The sequence below is a fragment of the Sturnus vulgaris genome, chromosome 4 (genome assembly GCF_052056855.1).
Source record: "Sturnus vulgaris isolate bStuVul1 chromosome 4, bStuVul1.hap1, whole genome shotgun sequence".
NCBI classification, from domain to species: Eukaryota; Metazoa; Chordata; class Aves; order Passeriformes; family Sturnidae; genus Sturnus; species Sturnus vulgaris.
Window position 1 is genome coordinate 41,976,489 of NC_142246.1, and position 9,270 is coordinate 41,985,758.

At 37.6% G+C, this 9,270-nt stretch overlaps 1 long non-coding RNA gene across 1 annotated transcript in view; it reads left to right on the top strand.

The window, feature by feature from the left end:
• Positions 1-9,031, top strand: part of LOC148223971 (uncharacterized) — a 45,581-nt gene extending 36,550 nt beyond the window's left edge. Inside the window, exon 4 of the long non-coding RNA XR_015803200.1 lies at positions 5,805-9,031. This is a non-coding gene — a long non-coding RNA (uncharacterized LOC148223971). The remainder of the gene's footprint in view (positions 1-5,804) is intronic.
• The last annotated feature ends 239 nt before the right edge of the window (positions 9,032-9,270 follow it).

Consider the following 9,270-nt stretch of genomic DNA (forward strand, 5'->3'; position numbering starts at 1 on the left):
GAAAGTTGACAACATTGTATTAACGTTGTATTATGTATTAACAGAAAGTGTTGCAAAAAAACATTCCATCCAAACAGAACTAGAAGATCTGCTCTCCCTTGATGTATAGTTGAATTTTGTGATAAGTCTTCAAGAGCTTGTGTGACAAATAAAATTCGGTAAACCAGCAAATACATAAGGATCTGCTAAAAAGTGGAAAAAAAAAAAAAAAAAAAAAAAAAAAAAAAAAAAAACAGAAAAAAAGCAGGTTTCTATGCAATACATTGACATATTACCAAGTTACGTTGTTCACCAAATTGATGTGAACAAATTGGTAGAGATAGATAGGCAAACTGAGTTTCCTCCAGGTTTAGAAATTCAGTAAATTCTTCCATATCAGTGCTGAACTAAGGGTTCTGGTCTTTCTTCCCTGAGATCCGGAGCAGGACCGGCAGCCCAGCTTCCCACTGTGCATCTCGGCTGTTTGACAAGAGCTGCAGTGGGATGAGGATAGCTTTTGGGGGTTTTTTTTCCTTTAATTCCAGCCTTTCTTCACTTCCTCACTATAAATGCCAGCAAAAGGTGACAAATTACAGAACTGGATCACTCGCCTAGCTAGAAGCCACGCTGGACCACCCACAGCCCTGCTTGAGCCAATCCAGCAGCTGTCCATGTCAGAAGGCTGGATCACACCTAGGATGAGAAAGGAGCAGGTGCCAGACAGAAAATTCATAGCAACAAAGCAATGTTACTGAGGGATAACTGCAGGAACTACACTTAGTTATGCTTAACTACACCTCGGGGAAAAGTGATCGGTGTCCAACCGACATTTTATGGACCAGATTTTTTATTTGTTTTTAATGTGACTCCTCCCTCCTTTTACTTTTTCTTATTCCCACATACACACTTGAAGACCTGCAGGTATAACAAAGTAAATAGATAATCACAGCCAAGTCCAGAGCATCAGTGAAACACCTTGGAATTTCAAGGTCTCATACATACGCACTATATTCCCCCCCCCACACACATATATATCCATATTTCCCCCCATACATTCCATATCCAGACATTTGTCAAACCTCTCCAGCATCTCCTGAAGGGATAAAACTTCTATCCGTGCTCTGACTTTACCTAGCATATAAAGTTAAAATCAGAATGTGCTAGAAAATGAGGTACTGACCAATCTCTAATAATGTGGCCAACAAGTACAAGCCTTAAATTCAAAACTTCTTCAGACTATCATCTAGCAGAACTACGTCAAGAGCTCTGAACTGTTTATTTTGGTGAAAATGTTAATAAAAAACTACTAGCTTTTTATTAAGCCCTTTGAAACTCATTAGAGGAAGATCTTAACAGTTTTAATTATGAAATCCAGTTGCACAAACTAAGAGAGAAAAATCTTTCCAGATGAGACCCAAAGTGCAGCATCACACACCAAATCACTGATGATGTCCTTTGAGAATGTAGGGTGGAACATATCAGTTTCTTGATTCAAGACAGAAAATTCTAGATCTCCTATACTGCTGGTTTAGCACCAAATTCACAGTATATGATGTCCTGAAAACCCAATTTTCCAGATATTTTAATATTACTTTGTAGCTGGATATTTGTTTTATCTTAAGACTATCAGCTTTTCCAGTTATTGCTAATACATGAACAACAGTCTCCAGAAACAACTCACTCCCTGGTGTTTTGGCAAATAAATTTATTCTGAGTGCACCACATTGGTTGTGCCCATAGATACAAAGGTATTTTCCTTGTGATTCTTATTAGAATTTCAGTTTCAGGCACTGACTCTCTAGTTTTGCCTATACCCAGCTTAAAAAAAGTCAAATCAAAAGGCACACCTAAGAAAACCCATAGCCAGTCACTACAATTTGACTTCAACAAAGGTGTATACTGTGAGACACTACTGATATACAGAAATTGATACACTTATGAGTATGGATATTTCAGAGAAACAAAATTTAGCAAAAAAATCTAGAGAACAAAGCAAAAGTCACATCCTAATAAAAATATACATGAAAACTGAAAGATTAGTTGAAATCAACAGCTTTCAAACTTCTTATTTCTACACACAGATAAGAGACAATGCTGAGCATCCATGACAAAAGCATCCACTCATAACTCAATAATTTATGGTAGTGAGAATGATACTAATGAGACTTTTATATAAAATAAGCAATTACACTGCTTCTGATAAAAATAAAAGCAAAGCAAAACACCCCTAGAACCCACTCACTGAAAAAAAAACCAAAACAAAACAAAAAAACCCCACCCAAATCACTCAATAAAACAATTTAAACTTTAACCAATAAAAATCAGTATATCTAGTAATAATATAGTAAAAATCTTTATTTTGGGGTATGCAGTAACTGAATTCAGAGAAAAATGAAGAAAGGAAAAGGCCACTCACATGTAAATAAGGTAGCTATTAATAAATTAGTATTTTTTTACTTGATACATTTTAGTAAAGTTTGTGATAAAAGTTTCATAGTTCGCATCATTCACTTTACAGATTAAGAAGTTTGTTCAATTAATACTGAGTAAATGTTGCCCTACAGTGAGCCATCCAAATTTTTTCTCATATGCTGGTATATTCCTTAGAGAAAAAAATAGAATAGATTTAAAATACTGATCCAATTAAAATACATATAAAGTCCTAAGCATGACTCCAAAGGAAGGTTATCTTCTAAGTAGAAATTTGGAATTAAATCCAGCAAATACTTGGGCAATGAGGTCATTAAACTACTAAAGACAGCTGTTCAAATGCTTTAGGCAAACTGAGACAGTAACACACTAAAATGATGTGATCCTGAAATATTTTACTGTGTGAACAACACTACACTTCAAGCTGATTTAGGGGAAAAAAAGGAAAATAAAATTTAAATACAATATTAAACACAAAATAGCATGATTGCTACAGGTTGTTACAACACATTTGCAAAGTTTTGAAAAATCTTCAAAATATTATAAACCAATCAAAAAACAAATGCAAATAGCAGAAGGAAAGCAAACCCCTAAATAGCACAAAAGGAAAGCCTCTCAGAAGACTATTTCAGCTGAATTTTGTGATGACATTAACTCGGCTTTTTGAAGAGAATGCATGCAAACCTGATATTCAAACTGTTGGAAGACAGTTTCCTCTACTAGCAAAAAATGTTCAAATACAATGAAAAAGGTAGTAGGATGCTATTCCCTTGAATATACAAGTATTTAACTAAACTGAAGTTGTTCTCTAGTTCATGTTGCAATACTACAATTAATTAGATCAGAAAATGAATAAAAGCAGCCTAATTTTCCTTGCCATGCAACACAGTCTCCATTGGTCTTACTATGAAAGACAAGTGACAAGAGCTTGCAATAATGGAGTTAATTTCCTTTAAACATTCTCTTTTTGAATATGATTTAAAATACTCGTTATCATCAGAGGCAAGGTTTTCTGTACGTATTGAGTGGCACAGAAGGGCTCAAGAGAGAAATTCTTTTTCTTGTAACATAGGCAAGGGCAAAACCAATTTCTACAGTAGGATTACCAAAAAGATAATGATGTGACAAGTGTTTTCCTTAAACTGTTAAATTTTACAATTTTTTACTGTTAAAGTTCAACAGAAAGTACTGGAATAAACTTTATGATGTATCTGATTTTAGAAACTGTGAACATCATAGATTACAACTAAAGTCAGTGAGCTGAGAGATTATAAAAAGCATGAAAACAACAATTAATTCCTGCAAATGCATTTGCAAGTACTCAATAAGTCCCTATCAACTAAAGAGCAGTTAAACCGAGTTTACAGAGCAAGTGTCTGTATGAACATCATAGGCCTAGAACATCTGGCTAAGCCACTGTAATTATAAAACAATCCCACTTCATTCACATATATCTTTCATCTCCATATAAAGCACATGCTCTATAAAAGACAGCTTAATACTTATAGATCAGTAATGTTAAGAAATCAAGCATGACTAATAGCACAGAAATCCCTCTATTGATTGTTCTGTCTGAACATGAATGTCAAGTCTCAACAGAAATATTTCTTGTTCTAAAATGCAACAATAGAAATACACAAGTCATTTCAGGTTATAATCCATGATTTTGTGCAGTTAGTTCCAACTTAACTAATAGAAATACAAAAGAAAATAGATTAAATGTTTTATTGCCTTGTGAATAACATGCAAGAAAATGCCAACTTTTCAATCTGTATTTTCATGAAAACACTAAAGACTGCCATGAAATCATCCTGGATATAATATCACCCTTTTTATTCTGCAGGTTTAAAAAATACTCAAAAATATCTAACTACAAAACTATAGTTGACATTCTTCTGGCATAAAATAGAAATCAAGAGGTCATTCTATTCTCCCTAAGTAGACAACAACCCATGTATTGATACTATGTAGGAAATGTTATAATTTTCTGTTTACGTCAGCTTAGAGAAACACTTAACATAAAAGAAAACACTAACCCTACACTACTTCACCCTACACACACATCCTTTACTATCCTCAGTGTATTTTTAAAATAAGGTTACTTTTTCTAGAAGCTGTGGTTAAAAGGACCAGAAAAATGTAGGTTTGCTTCTTTATTACAAAAACGATAGCAATATCTTAACATAAACTCAAAGCCATGACATCTTTGTTAATTCAAGGTGTTAAACTTCAGAAACTAAATGTAATTCCCTGATTTTTATTGTACAGGAATTATGCTGAAGTCCCATAAAATCTTTCAAACAAGAGAGTGGAAAAAAAGGGACTGGAATTTTTTTCAAAAACTGCATAATTTACAGAATTTACTCAACAGATTAGCAGATTTCTCTCAGCATAAAGAGAAATTATATCAACTTTCACCTTACTATGAAATATTATGAAATAACCTTGAAAATTATTCATTGCTAGAAGGCTCAGACAAGTTTCATTAGGAGTTTCAGCTTCTGTAGGTTTTAATGTATTTTTCAGACAGTACATTCCAGAATAATGCCAGTCATAACAAATTTTTAAAGCACTTCACTCACAGAATGCTTTGACACTACCCGTGGCAACATGTGACTAAATCCATACAAGAAACACCTGGGCAAAAGAGTTCTGATTTTCATAGTCCCCTCAACACTACTACTGTACGACTGTATTTTGTGTATCTTGAAATAAAATTGTCTCTGAAGCCCCACTGATGCATTTGCCAGCTAGCTCCCTTGTCTGCTGAACTATAAAAGGTCACTAAATCAAAGAGAAGTTAAAAGAAAAGTCAGTAGGCACAGCAACTGCCTCTAAGCCTCCTTCTGACTGTGTATTACCTCCAGTGCTCCTGCTGACTTTTTGCCAGCTTCTCAATAGGTCTACCTGTCAAACAAATGCCTCCTGGAAAAAATAGGGTGCAAGGCAGTCATTTCTCTTTAAAGTTTTTACTGCTGAATGCATTAGTTCTGATACATAAAAAGCTGTGAGCAGTACTGTTTCTACAACTGGAGATTACACTATGCTGAGCAAATGCGGGTTTTTTTAAGAAAACCGAAACTTCTGAATACAGGCCCTTGTAATATCCTAAATTGTATGCTGCTTCATCTGACTCCTCCTCTGCAAGAAAACGCAGTTCTACTTCTGCTTACATCTTCCACAATGACTATATTTACTGCCTTCATCCAACACATCAGCACAGTGCAGCAAGACTTTTAATGAGAATACTTTAAAAGTATCAGCAATAAACCCAAAGGAAGAAATAAAGAGTCCCAAAATATAAGTCTAATGGAATTTAGGGAAAGTGTCACCACTAGTTTATCATCTGACAATATTTTTATGCCAACTGAAAAATACGTGTTTTCTCATTACAGAGATGGAATGACATTAAGCAATCTTGCCAAAGCAAAAAAGATAATCCTCCATCATAACATGTAATTAAAACCACATGGTTCCCATAGGAACAGATAAAAAAAACAAATAACTTGGTGATGGACACAGCAGAAGAGCACGAACAGAACTGGGTATCTCAATGCTCAAGAAATGTTATCTTGGTTGTAAGAGCAAGTTTTCCAGACCTTCTAAGTAGTGTAAAGATATTCTAACAGCCTGACTAATAGAAAAAATAACCTAGGAGGTTATTTTTTTCTTTTATTTTAGAATTATTTAACAAAATTCTTTATATGTATGATGCACAAATAAAAAATTACAGATGTATTGAAACACATTTCCTAAGAATTCACTTCACATGTTTGCTTGAGGGGTTTTTTTTCCCCCCATAAATTCTTCTTTCAGGCTACTATGCCAAGGGCATTCATTCACACAATAGTGCTCTGTATAGGATCTATTCTTCTATACAGGTGGTATCTGTTTGTATGTGTTTGATCAATTGGGTACCCACTCTTATGGGCACAAAATACAGTACTTTCAGATATTCAGATACATTCTGAAAACATAATAATATTCAGTATAGATAATCTTAAATTAGTCTAGTTGATAATTGTAGAGTGTCACAACTTGCTGAAATCTCAAGGAAATATTCCAAGTCCATTTTCTCTGAAAATGATTTGGAGGAGGATGAGGATTGAGACCACTAAATTGAGAGAGGAGTGATAAGACAAGTCCAGGACAACTGTCAGTCTCTCCACATTATTAAATTATTCTCTTCAAGACTTCTTTTTAGTTTTAATAAATTAAAATGTGCCAGAAAGTTTAAAGAAAATGGGGGTATGTTTTGAATATTCTATTCATTACTTCATTTGTGTATATATGTTGGGGGTTGAATTCTTCCCTTTTCTTTCTGTGGAATTTTTTCCATTGTTATTCTAAGTATTTGGGGCTACACCCTAGCTAATAACAGGTTCTCTCGAAGGGGGTGGGGAGAGGGGGAACACCGGAATAGGAGAGGTGGGGCAGGGACCTGCTCTCTTGCTCTCTTGCTCTCTTGCTCGTGGAGTCAGAAGAAGATGGCGGGTGCTTCTTCGTAGCACCCTTCCCACAATCCCAACGCCGGGAGCCACGTTCCCTGCTGTCAGACATCACCCTGCTGCTCTCCCACTTCATCCTACTACCTCCGGACACTCTGCCGAGCACCACAACTGACACCGTGAGGGGGAAGTCGCTCCTCCATCCCTCTCACCCCTGGGCCGCTGCCACCATCACCCAGCCCTCTTCGACTGCGCGGGACCTGCCCTGCCCCCACAGCACCGGGAACTGAGCACAGGGAGAGAGGGCCTTGGCCAAAGGGACTGGAACTGAGCTATACTGTTCTGTTTTGTTGTCAGTTTTTATAGCTGTTGTTGTTTCTGCTGTTTGCCTTGTTAGATATATTAGTAAAGAACTGTTATTCCTATCCCCGTATCTTTTTCCTGAAAGCCCCTGATTCCAAAATTATAATAATTGGAAGGGAGGGGGTTGCACTCTCCATCTCAAGGAAGGGGGTCTTGCCTTTTCTTAGCAAATACCTGTCTTTCAAACCAAGACAATAATTTTATATTTTAACCAGTAAAGGCTGAAAAATGCAAGTGAGTCTGCAGTTCATAAATTTTAGAGAAACTTTCCTGATGATATATCTTAGTCTGACAGAAGAGGAGTGATATCTTTGTGAAATGAGTAATCCACCAACATAGCTCTGCTAAGGCCAAACAGTCCAGCAAGCCCTTCTCAGGAAATGTGAGCATTAGTATGTTTTTCAGATATTCAAGCCCTGCTGGGTTTGTGAACTTAGCCTTATTAGCTGTTTAGAAGCTTATTCAGCTCATCTTCTTCCTTCTGCTGTGTTTCTCAGATCACTTCTGCAGAGACAATAGAAGTTGCTTCTGACAGCACCAGGCAGTCCAAGCCGAGCTGAGCTGAAGCTGCCAACTATAACCAGCGTAGATAAGCAAGAACCGGGTCTGAAACTGGCAGTTTGATTTTTAAATTCTGCTATCTGCAGTACTTCTGAAAAGATATGCACAAAGGCAGAAAAGTATGGCTCTCAGAATAAGCTGAGAAGAAAGATGGGACAGAGATAGAAGGTTTATTCCACTCTAATTTTAATTCTTGTGGAGTCAAGCTCTTAAAATAATAAACCTATATATAAAACAAAGAGGAAGCACTCATACATCCTACAACATCATCCTACAACAACAACAACAAGAAATAATCATCATCATCCTGCAATACAATCTTGACAACTGCCAAGGCTGCGTTCAGTTGCTTCTTAGTCTGAAAGCAAATACAAGTTAATTCTCATCAAGTTAAGATAAACCAACAAAACTGTGCTCTGAGTTTCAGACAGCCTCCAATCAGTTTCAAATAACTTTAAATATCACTATAAGGAGTTATCTTTCTCAGAACAGACATGAACCATTCAAGAACCATAAATACCAAAAGAGGTGGGAACCAAAATTACTCAAAAACTGGACCCAGGGCACCTGAAACACATAGAAAACACAGAAGTAAATTTGCAGAACTGACTGCACAGCCAAATGCCTTGGACACCTGTTAGCAGAGAATTTCAATATCTGTTTTCATCAAGGGTATTTGTTGGGGGTTGAATGCTTCCCTTTTCTTTCAGTGAATTTTCTCCCATTGTTATGCTAAGTGGCTACACCTTAAGGTAATGTTCTCTCGTAGGGGGTGGGTGGAGGGGGGAGGGAAACCAGAAAAAGAAAAGGTGGGACGGGGGTCGGGAGTGGGCTGGAACTCTCTTGTTTGGCTCGTGGAGGGAGAGGACGCCCCGTGCTCAGATCTGGCATCTCCCCTGCCATCCCAGCGCGGAGATCCACACTCTTTGCTATTGGACATCACTCTGCTGCTCTCCCACTTCACCCTACTACCTCTGGACACTCTGCTGAGCACCACGACCGACACCGTGAGGGGGAGTCACTTCCCCATCCCTCTCACCCCTGGGCCGCTGCCGCCATCACCCAGCCCTCTTCAACTGCGCGGGACCTGCCCTGCCCCCACAGCACCGGTAACAGCACAGGGAGACGGCCTGTGGCCAAAAGGGACTGGAACTGAGTTATACTGTTCTGTTCTGTTGTCAATTTTTGTAACTGTTGTTGTTTTCTGCCTTGTTAGATATCAGTAAAAAACTGTTATTCTTATCCCCACATCTCTTGCCTGAAGGCCTCTGATTTGGACCTAAAATAATTAAAAGGGAGGGGGGTTGCATTCTGCATTGCAGAAAAAGGGGCTCCTGCCTTTCCTTAGACCATACCTGTCTTTCAAACCAAGACAGATTTTGGCGCCCAACGTGAGGCATTGCCTGAGGGCATTGAGAGAGGGGTAGAAAAGGGGATAACAGTTCTTGAATTACCCAAGCTTGTGGTAGGTGACACCATGCTGTCCAGC